Raw genomic sequence first — 12,275 nt, 5'->3', positions numbered from 1 at the left:
AATAAAGACAGTTTTGTCTGGTCCACAAGATTTCAAAAACATCACTGACAAACACTTTTCATCATCTACGCTTCCTTGAGAAATTGCAGCATATCTATAAACAGTTCCTTCTGAATTATTGTTACCTCGCAAGTTGGAACATTTATTAGAAAAAACATACCAGACTGTATATCTCCTGGGCTAGCAATAGGAAAAGTTTCTATAAACTGGCAACTTTCAGGATTGTCCTCACTGCCTGAATCTGAGTACACATCATTGTAATGGAGACGACACCCAATCTCTGTCAACACAGATACAGATGGTTCAAAATCAGATTCATCAATTTCAGCTCTAATCGTAACTTTTGACATCAAACATGATGAGGTCTTCCCAACTAGAATGTTATTAAAATCGTACACCCTGAAGTGATGACTTGCTTATATTTGTGGAATTGGAAAAACACTTTTCCAGTAGTTATTTAGTACAGTTTCATTCTGTAACACCTCTGTCTTGTCAACATAAAAACTTTCTATTCCAGTAACTTTCCTGTTTACGTGATCATGGAATGAAATCTCTAGCAGTTTCAATGTGAATTCTTCTGTCTCCTTTTACTGTCATCCACACATGTCGTTTGACTGTAGATATTATATTAAAGTGTTCCCAGCAAAATAAACTAAGAGGTATTAAGGACTACAGACAAGACATGAAAAAGAAGTTTCATGTTACTACCTAGTTTTAATTTAAACACACAACTTTGGCATACACAGCCAGGAGAGTGTTACACTTTCTTTTACACATATTAACTTACTTAAAATAATCCAAGGTAAGCTACTTTACTATAATTACATTTATAATTTAAATAGCTTGTGAAAGTTTGAGGCAGTTATTGTGGGACAGTTTGGCAGATAAAATTCCAACTAACCATTTAAAACAAGAATTGGTTTCATAACACATCTACAAAATTCTTTTTGGTTAAGTTTTTGTTTTCCAGTACAATAATATGGTACCTGAACAATTTCTGTACACAAAATCAACATGTTAATAGCGCTTGTAACACCCGTTACCAATGCTACGTAACACCCGTTACCATATTTTTACTCCTTAAATTTCAATATTAATATTTTCTTTGGTAATCAAAATGCTACTGAGAGACATAACCTCACATTTGTTAGACATTAATTTTATAAGTGTTATGGTTTAGTTATTATGTAAACTTTTATATGTTTTTGGTAACGGGTGTTACACAGATGATATCAAAATAAACTTGAGCTATATTGAAGCAATTTTAATTATCTTACTATTATTGAGAATGCTGCAGTAAAGTATAAACTTTCAACAAGGTCACTGCACTAAAATCAAAGGCATCAGCTGATTATCAATATTAAAAACAATATTGCCAACTTAATGAACAATTTTACTCTTGATTCCCCACACAGATAGACAAAGTTAAACTGTAGAAAACAAAAGAAATAATTAATGAATCATAATAATTTTTTGGACAATGGACTGCGAGACTTTTTTCTACAGTATTACGTGAATAAACATTGTTTATAATTTTTTTAAATTTTTTGCACTTAGGCTCATTTTGGTATGGAATGGCCCTTAACTAATTTTAAAGTGTACACAAACTATGTGTTATGTGTAATAATAAATAAATAAAATTAATATGATCGTTCTAACTATTGATTTGATAATGATTTAGAGCTAACCTGCATATTTTCAGCAATATAATAATTTTTTCCCTTTTTATCAAATGATAACATCAAATACCCATGAATTTTATTTTATATTATTATAGTACTTTTCATCCTCTTTCAAATGAGACATTTCTCAGCCTCATTGAATCAAACAGAAAAAAGTTATGAACATTTATGGAAATAGCTGTACCGATGAAAAAAATTACAGAGCGCCAACTTTAAAGAGTGAAAACAGGGTTTAATATGAGTCAAATGTTATTTTTAACCTTATTTTTGGAACCCTGATGAAATTTCAAGTAAGAATTGTAAAATTCATTAGTTAGTATTAAATAATAACTTCACAATTAAATTTTTACTGAAAAGTGCCTTTTTCATCTTGCACCTCAAATAACAGATTGGTTAAAATGCACCATTTTCTAAAAAAATTATAAAATAAAAACTAAAGCGAATTTGGCCAAAATAAAAACCACACGTTGTTATATTTGTTCATAGATGCTGTAAAAAAAATTTCATAAAAATCGGAGAGGGTGGGGTGCAAAATTTTGTTTCCTCTGGATGATTAGATTTGGAATGACCCAATATTACAATAATGGAAATAAATTAAATGATGGTGAACTATCAAAGAATTAAAATAATAAATTGTTCATCAAACTTATTGTCTACATCGAATTCAGTTTGTTTGCACAGTCAAAAGTAAATTACTACCACACTTCTGATGCCATTTCTTACACAATTTGCACTATTTTGCCAGCATAATTATACTTAAGAAGTGTCAACAAGCATTTTGTTTGATTAGTCAGCAGTAACATACATCTACACATCCATACACCACTAAGCTAAATATAAAAAAAACATTTTTATTTTTTATCATGTGTCCGCGGGATCTTCGCCAATGCTATTAACACTAGAAACAAAGACGTGCCACTTTCAAAGCAATCCCGTGTGCCTAAAAGAGAAAGTTTCTAGCCATTCCACTAGATGGCTGCAGATGCAGTGAACTTACACTACACAGCACTGCACAAAAAGCATAAATTTTTAGAATGCCGAAAATTATTATGGAAATATTTAAATCAATCATCAATTTTATTCAACAAATATACTATGGAATTTGCACTTTTAATTGTTCTTTATACACCAGTCACCCATACTTACGTGTCAACGACTCAATTAGCTGCCTATTTTAAAACCATTGAAACAAAAACGGCGTCTTTCTGTTCTCATTTCTCTGCCGAGGCACGTTATACAGTTGCACACATCGATGAACTAAATCTATGGCACCTACAACTGTTAGGCTGTGTTCACAATTGAAAAAATAACAGTAACAGTAGGTCGTGTGCATAGGATATGAACGCCATGTTTCCTAACCTAACGATTCACAATAGCAGAAAGTTGGTCGTGTGCATGGGAGCGAGGTTGTGCGCATAGGAGTGAAATGAATATATTTTATTTCGGTCGCGTACGCATGGCACAACAGCCAATGGGAGAAGAGCAGGGTGCTTTTTTGGCGGGACTAGAAATATGTTTGTATTTATTAACCATATTGTGGTAAGAAAATGTCAAGATAATAATAGTATTATCATTATTTTGAAAGTTAATATGTTTATTTACTAACACTGCTAACAGATGTCGCATCATTCGCGAAATTTCTTTGACTGAAATTAACAGTAAGAGTTCAATTGTGAACCGATTACGCAGTTCGCACAGGTCGTGTGCACAGGTCGTGTGCATGACTTGCTATGCACTCGCTTAATTTTTTTAATTGTGAACCCAGCCTTATGTTTTGATTAAAAAAATGTACTTTGTGTACAGATGTGACCAGAATATTAAATATTTTCACGTGTAATTTATTTTATACTTAGAGATGAATATTATTCCACAGAAGTCCAAAAAAAATAAATTATATGTGAATTAGACGTGAGTTAAGCCATTTCATGCTGCAGTTAAGTTGTAGTGAAGGACTATTTTCGTAAAGGGGTAATGCTATACTGTTGGTATCGGTACCGGCACCAACATTTTAGCTGCGGTTCTCGGTGCCGGTTAAAATGCTGAGAACCGTAGGAACCGAGAACCGAGAACCGGTACCGACCCATCCCTACGGAGACAAAACTATTTTCCACTACAATATTCATAGAAATATATGATTTCCACCACGGGTCAATCCTTAACAAGTGGTCCAGCACTGGTTGCTTGGCCATTTATACATAAAAAAATTATAATTTACAGTTATTTTATTTATGTGTAAATAGCTCAAAATTGGTGACAAATTTTTTTTTAGTAGACCATTTTCACAAGGTGGCCAGTTTTGTTATATGGCATATTAATGAATGTCTCAATTTGCATACATTTACGGTATCTTAACACAATACCTCTAGAATGGTTTGACATGGGATTTTCAAACAAAAACAATTGTTTTCTTTAGATTTCTCTGTATAAAGGTACTTAATAATAGGAAGTGTAACATTTCATCTAACATGCAAAATTCCACCTAAATTAAGTTTCCTGATCACACAAAATTCCCATTTCTGAGTGCACTATTTATTAGAAGGAAAAAATTAAATTTCAGAATTTATTTTGTAATACAGTAGTTTTAATATTTTACCGTATGTGCACAAAGTTTGAATGTTGATTATGGCTTCAGTTTATATGAATTTGCAAAAATTATAAATTTTGAAATTTTACAAAATTTTATGGTTTATATCTTTGGTGGGACACCTGATAAATATCTCATTTTTCTTCGTCATGAAAACCTCAGTATTAATTTTAACTTTGATATTTGACTATATAAACAAAGATACTTTAGAATATCTAAATATAAGGCTCTTTTTTAGCCAAGAAATCAGAAGATTCTGTAGCAAATGCTTTCTTGCAAATATGTAAATGAGATAAAAGTTGATAGTAAATTGTTACGAGTAGGGGACAATGGGTTCGTAAGGATTGCCCAATTAATTCTATAGTTTTATTTGCTATTAATATTTACATTACTAATTAAATCACCACATTTAATGTCAGTTCACAAGAAACTAAATGTCTGTCAGTTCCACAGTTCACACTCCTCATTGGAGCTAGGCTCAAGAGTGATACGCCCCTTATCTCACACCTGCCCACACACACAGACTCGCACCACTCTGTCACTCATGCATGGTTCTGTCGCTCCACATCTGCGCCGCACTTCACTCAACCCGCCTGTTGGAACTGAATGGAGTGGTTGTGACGTGACGTGTCGTGTCATCCTGGGCCGACCTGATGCACAAAGCATCCAGAACAGCGGTGTGTTACAACGGCACTCCACGCGGCGGCCTCAGCGGAATCCCAAAGCAGCTAAGGGATAGATAACACCGCCATGGAAGGTCAATACGGGGGCAGGGGGGTGGCGAGGCTGTGAAAGGACAGGAGAAAACTTGCATCAAAACAGTAAAAGAAGATATTGAATGCAAAAAAAGAGATCTGGCTGTTGCATTTGAAGAGTCTTTATGCAAATTCATGCAGCACACAGCGACAGCCAACATGAAACATCAATATCATATACTAGATCATTTGAAGAAGAATCTTACCTCTAATGAACTTTTGATTCACATAGATTTTTCCGAGAATTTCAATTGCAAATATGCAAGTGAAATCCAGGCAGCACATTTTGGAGGGTCAAAACCTCAAATTTCGTTACACACTGTTGTGGCATGTATTTTGCAAAAGGAAACTCAGAAAGTGCAACCATTATCTTTCTGTACTTTATCGGAAGGTTTACGCCACGATCCCCCAGCAATATGTGCACACATGCTCCCTGTCATCGATGAACTCAAAAAACAGGTTTGTAACCCTGAGGTGGTCCATTTTGTCAGTGATGGACCAACTACGCAATAAAGAAACCGTAAAATGTTCCAGCTAATAGGAAAATTTCTCGCTCCTGCTCTAAATGTGAGAGAAGCCATTCACTGGCATTTTTCTGAAGCTGGCCATGGCGAAGGTGCACCAGATGGCATTGGAGGATGTGTTAAAAGAACTGCAGACAGGCTTGTAGCCACAGGTACAGATATTCCCAATTTTCAGAAATTGTATGAAGTGTTACAGAAGGATATTTCTGGCATCAAGATCCTAAATGTAAGAGAAAACGAAATTAAGGATATTGAAAATGAACATTTACCCAAATGTATTCCAGCTTTCAAGGGAACAATGCAGGTCCATGAAGTAATATGGAATAATGGATTCTGTACTTTACAAATGAATCGTCTGAGTTGTCTGCAGTGTGCACGAACAAATTTGTGTCCTCAATATGGGCTTGGCACCATTCAGCTTTGTATCCTTTATTGTTGCACTCTATACTGCCTAATTTAATCACAAGTATTCTCACTTTTAGTTTTTACCAAATTAATTTATATGAAGCTTGATATTCTGTCTCAGGGTAGCAATAATTCTCAGTTACTTATGCAAACTATTTAAAAATATTCCTACACTTTCCTTTAACATCATTTATATCAGGTTCTACACCAGGTAAACTATGTTTTCAAGATGTCTACACTGATTCAAGTGCTTCATCAGCCTCTGAACCAGATAGTGTGACCCTCGTACCGTGTGCACCAGCAAAAGTTGATGACTACGTAGTGGTAACAGTGCACGGGAAAAAAATTTCGCGCCAGTATGTCGCATTTAAAGAATTACATTACATAATAAAATCTCTATTGATCTGCATAATATTATGCTGTTCTTGCACGCAATGTCTCCTCCGTTACATAGCTGTATTCTCCATTAACAGTATTTTACAAAACCTGAAAAAAATCTATAAGTAAGTAAAGGAAAAAATATGTTGACCAGTGGCATACATTAAGAATAAGTTAATAAGTGTATCAGAATAATCAATACCTTAAATCGATAAAATAAAATAAAATAAAAATAATTGAGCACTTCAAAAACTCCCTTTTTCCAAGAATGACCCATATATATGTACACACACACACACACATACACACACCACACACACATATACACACACCACACACACACATATATACACACCACACACACACATACACAGAGAGAGAGAGAGAGAGAGAGAAACTCTCCATTATTCATGTTAATTGGAACTCAACATGCCTGGATAGTTGAAATCCTGTAAAAACAACTGCATAATCTCCAACTCAGGGCCGCACTCGAATTTGGGTCTAACCTTATATTTGTCTTCAATAGAATTCTGAGCACAAGTGAAGTCTTTGTGTAGTGTATTTCAGGTCATTGTAACATAAACAAAACAGCAGTGTGCCGTTATGCGGTCTTTCTCCTTCTGCTGGAGAGGTGGCAGTCACCCACTCCTTTCTCCCCCTCTTCACAGTATTTAATTTTTCTACCCATCGGCAGCAAGTTGTTCTTTCTTCTCAGTTCCTTGTCCATTCATAAACCTAACACACAGAGAAACTTGTGTCAAGCTGCAGGAATATATAAGTAGCACTTCAGTTCAATATATACCACTTCTCAGAGGCGTGCTTTTCACAGACCTAACACAGGAACGTTTCCATAAATCAAATATGGATGCAGCAACATGTATGTATATTGCGGAGCCGTAGTTGCAGTGATCACCAAGAACTCTTGCATTTACAAGCGAGGGAAATAAATAGCACGAGAAAATGATATTGTTGGCATCATGAAAAACTTTTGTGATAGACAAGTGACGATTGCCTTTATGTATGTAGCTAGTTCACTGTCATTTACAATGGCCGAAGAGGGAAAGTTAACTCATCTAGCTAAGTTAACTCAGATAGCTCAAGATACAATCACACAAACCATGCACACAAATTCTGGCTAGTTTGTTTTTAAATTTTTACAGTGTCCCTTCTTTCAGCCAAATGCCAGCCAGTCTTGTCACTTGCTGGGTGCCTGCCGGGCCACAGGGTGGGCAGAAAGTAACATAGCGCCACATTAAGCATACAATACTGAGAATGGAGACGTGATACCGTAGTCTGGCATCCCTCTCTGGTTTAAAGTATGACAAATGTGACAGCTGGGGGGTGGGTGATCCAAATAGCTTTCTGACACTGTAATAGGGTAGCTACAAACAAAGAACGACAAGTGAAGAAGTGGCTCCAAAGCAATGACACTGTTTTTTTACAGCTTCATAATACAGCAAACTAACAATCAAACTAAATTTAAGCACTGATACCCTAAAACAGATAATCTAGGTACTGATAATTGAGAGTTTACATATGTAGGCTACATAAAAATAGCAGAAAAGTAGTAGTATTTAGCATTACCTAACTACCTAACCACTCATTAAAATAATATAGGCCTATTGATGGTAAACTATTTCATGTATTACAATATCCTCTGAAATGATTCAAAATCATGCAAGGAATTCAAGAAAGCATCTTGGGAATTTTTAAATTTTTTTCTTTGAGTAAAGTGGCGCTCCTTCAGAATTATGTGTACAGCACAGGGCAGTGAGATGGGTGATGAATATGTGGAAGAGAGGGGAAGACGGAGAGTGGGAGATGCATAGATCATCAGTGATGGTGGAGCTTAGGGTGGCACACACTGCGGTAAATATGTAGGGTAACGGTATATGCGGAAAAAAAATGCTAAAAATCCGCAAATACTTTTATTCTATGCTCTTTCACTTCCTCTTTTCAAATCAACCGGCGGAGATAAGAAATTCCAAATACTTTAGGAGATATCAAATTTTTTAATTTTGAACATGTAGAGTAACTGTATTTGCGAAAAAAAATTCTAAAAATCTGAAATTACTTTTTATTATATGCTCTTTCACTTCCTCTTTTCATTAAAATCGGCGGAGATAAGAAATTCCAAATACTTTAGGAGATATCGAATTTTTAAATTTTTATCACAATACCTGTGAATTCAGGCGGCCACCATTGTTTCTTGTTTACGAGACGAGAATGATATTTTTTTTCCGCGACGTAGGTGAACGACTACATTGTTGCTTGTTTAGGAGTATCTATTAAAATCTGAAAATACTTTTATTATAGTTATGTTAGGTTAGCTACATTAAAACACTTTAAAACACTATGGATGGTTAGTTAGGTTAGTATAGCTACATTAAAATAAACAGAGAAATATAAATATTAATAAATAAACCCGAGGTTAGCCGAAGGTAAATTGTTCGGGTGTAATCGGGAATCGCAGAACTTAATGTGCATCTTGATTTACTGTTCGTGAATGCCTAATTAATTAAAATGGTCAATTAGGTCAGGTCAGTTACATTATTAATACTTTCAAACTAAGCAGACATTAAAAATAATATAAATTAATTTTAATGGTTGTTTAGTTTTAAAGTATTTATAATGTAGCTGACCTGACCTAACAAACCGGGACAAAGGATGAACGGTAGGAACTCACGTAATTTTTTTTTTTTACTTATTACTTGCGCAACAAATAAAACATTAAAATTTGAAACGTTAAAAACTCACCTACGTTAGAGGCGGGTACAATTCCTTTGCCATTAGTAGAAAATGATGTAGTCGTTCTACCTACGTCGCGAAAATAAAAAAATCATAAACGTAAACAAGCAACAATGGTCGGTATTGTGATGGAAAATAAAAGTTCGATATCTCCTAAAGTATTTGGAATTTCTTATCTCCGCCGGGTTTATTGAAAAGAGGAAGTGAAAGAGCATAGAATAAAAGTATTTTCGGATTTTTAGCATTTTTTTTTCGCATATACCGCGACTCTACATATTTACCCACACTGCAAAGGAGATAGTAAGTAGAAGTAGATAGACTGGTGAAACTGTTTAAAGTGATTAAGGGGGAGGGGGCAGGGGAAATGTTAAGTTGATCAGAAGGGGGTTAAGAGGTAGGGATCATAATTGGAAGATCCAGAGGAAGTGGAAACAAATGTAAAGACGGAAGCACTGGTGAGGACAAGGCTAGAGTGAAATGAGCTAGGGGGAAGAAACTAGCTGTGAAAGGAGGGAAGGACTTCAGGAGGATGCTTCAGTAAAGGGGAGAATAAGGTGAGGGAGGGACTCCTTGCCAACGGGCGAAAGACCAATTTTAAGCGTACAAGCAATACAATACAAAATACCATTACAAAAGCTAATTTAAAAAAACACAGAAAAAAAACAAAGTTGTTGCTTACTTCTTACGTGCCGTAACAAACCCAGCTTTGAACAACTTCTGAATAAAAGTTAATTCATCACAATTCACGAAAGACTTAATTCATAAATGTTTTTTTGATCCTTAAAACTTGACCCAAATCAGATATTGTAACATTCCACAATATTTATTTGAACGAAATGACATACTCGCAACATAACCTTGTTTCTCCGGCCTGCAACGGAAAGCTCCATAGAAAATTGAAGGTAAAGAATTAAAAGTCCAATGTTTACAACTGAGGGCAAGTTTCAGCGCTTAAGGCGGAAGCGAAATGAAATAATGCTTAAGCGGCACGCGCAAGAAAACCATAAAAATATTTAATAAACGTTAATGTTTCCATTGGTTAGTTTATTTGTCACACCTACACATTAACACGAACCCAGACACTTGTTTGGGAAAAAATTAAAATGATTTGACAAGTGATTTCAACTAAAAACTTGGTACAAAATAAATCAAAGAGAATTACTGATACCTACACAATTAGTTGCATGGTGGATCATGAATGTGTTTGTTCTGGTTATAATTCTATTATTTCTTTAGAAAACCGAAGGCCAGCTTGCCCAATAAGGAATTGTAGCAATTTTTTTTTTTTATATATATATATATATTGTGGCCTACAGCTTTTCGCTAACAGCCAAAGGGTCATTATTTTCAGTGTGAATCTCAATTTCAACTAGTTTTCAAATATCAGAATATGTATGGTACACCCATGCCTTACCCGGGACTCGAACCCAGGACCCCTCGCACCGTAAGCCGGTGTGCATCCGACTACGCTACGGAGGTCGGCAAAATTGTAGCAAAGTAAAGTAATTCTCTATTTGATTCACCCACAAAGTTTTTGCATAGATTTTACTTACCCCAATATTGAGCGGTCCTAAATTTTCGATGTGTCACCTGTCCCACAAAGTTCCACCTTGTCACAAAAAATGTCATGCCACCATGTAACCAGTAAAATATTAAGGTCTAAGGGTGGTATTCACATTTATATCTTGAGCAAATTCCTTCGTCAATTCTTATAGGCATTCTTATTTAAATGCATGTGTGCAATAGGTATTGCACTGAGGATAAGTTAGATTCGAATCTCAGATTCGAATCTGAAAAATTATCGGAACGTACCATAATTATCGTACACACCTTAAAAACCCCTGAAATTCCTTCGTGCAACAACAGTCTAAGTCAATTCCATAAATTAATGTGTATAAAGCAGGAAAAATATTATATATGAATGTTCAAGAACTTACGTGTTAGTAAAACCGTTTGAAAGACAGTATTTCAAATTAAAATAAAAATATAAAAGTTTATTTAAGATAAATAATTTTCCAAAATGAGATTTGAATTTGAAAACAATCATAACTTTAATATATATAAATTAAACTAGACAATGGTGCAACGTTCGGCTTGGTGCAGACGTTTAAGGAGACCCTTGGGTACACCACACACTCTTCAGAACTAGTGAGGCAGGGGGGGGGGGGGCAACATTTTTTCCAATGTAGCAGTATGCTGCTTGGTACAAAAGATTAACCATTACGTCCTTAATGTAACACATATATCATTACCAGGTGACATGAACCAGTTTTTTATAAAAGAAAATCTGAACACATAAGTATAGATAGAGGAAGAATATGAAGTTTTGATTTTTTTTTAAATTTTAATTTCCAACTTAGCAATATTCTGCTTGGTAAAAAAGATTAACCATAATGTTCTTAATGTCGCACATATGTCATTACCGGGTGACATGACTCCAGATATTAATAGAAGAAGATTATCTGAACACATATGTATAGTTAAAGGAAGAATATGAAGTTTAGAATTTTTTTAAATTTTAATTTAAACGTAGCAATATTCTGCTTGGTACAAAATATTAAACATAATGTCCTTAAAGTCACACAAATGAGTCATTACCGGGTGACATGACACCAGTTTTTAATAAAAGATTTGAACACATATGTACCTATAGTTAAAAAAGGTTATGAAGTTTTTATTTTTTTTTTTAATTTTAATTTCCAACATAGCAATATTCTGCTTGGTACAAAAATTTAACTATATTGTCCTTAATGGCACACATATGTCATTACCGGGTGACATGACACCAGTTTTTAATAAAAGATTATTTGAACACATATGTATAGTTAAAGGAAGGTTATGAAGTTTTGATTTATTTTTAATTTTAATTTCCAACGTAGCAATATTCTGCTTGGTACAAAAATTTAACCATATTGTCCTTAATGGCGCACATATATCATTACCGGGTGACATGACACCAGATTTTATTAAAAGAAGATTATCTGAACACATATGTATAGTTAAAGAAAGGTAGATTATGAAGTTCTGATTTTTTTATAAATTTAAATTTTTAACGTAGCAATATTTTGCTTGGTACAAAAGATTAACCATAATGTGATTAATGTCACAAATATGTCATTACCGGGTGACATGGCACCAGAATTCATTAAAAGATGATTATCTGAACACATATGTATAGTTTAAGGAAAAATAAAAAGTT

At 34.5% G+C, this 12,275-nt stretch overlaps 1 protein-coding gene across 16 annotated transcripts in view; it reads right to left on the bottom strand.

Moving 5' to 3' along the window:
- The window catches only part of LOC134527320 (guanylate kinase), a 395,696-nt gene extending 385,709 nt beyond the window's left edge, over positions 1 to 9,987 (bottom strand). For 7 of the 16 annotated variants that reach the window (XR_010074161.1, XR_010074158.1, XR_010074157.1 and 4 more), the window contains exon 1: positions 9,756 to 9,956. The gene's annotated coding sequence lies outside the window, so the exon portion shown is untranslated. Of the gene's footprint in view, positions 1 to 6,834; positions 7,064 to 9,755 lie in introns of all 16 variants that reach the window. The other 9 variants (XM_063359885.1, XM_063359883.1, XM_063359888.1 and 6 more) reach the window with 6 other exon arrangements.
- Positions 9,988 to 12,275: the final 2,288 nt, after the last annotated feature.

The sequence above is a fragment of the Bacillus rossius genome, chromosome 1 (genome assembly GCF_032445375.1).
Source record: "Bacillus rossius redtenbacheri isolate Brsri chromosome 1, Brsri_v3, whole genome shotgun sequence".
NCBI lineage: Eukaryota > Metazoa > Arthropoda > Insecta > Phasmatodea > Bacillidae > Bacillus > Bacillus rossius.
This window is presented reverse-complemented; position numbering and strand designations above follow the sequence as displayed.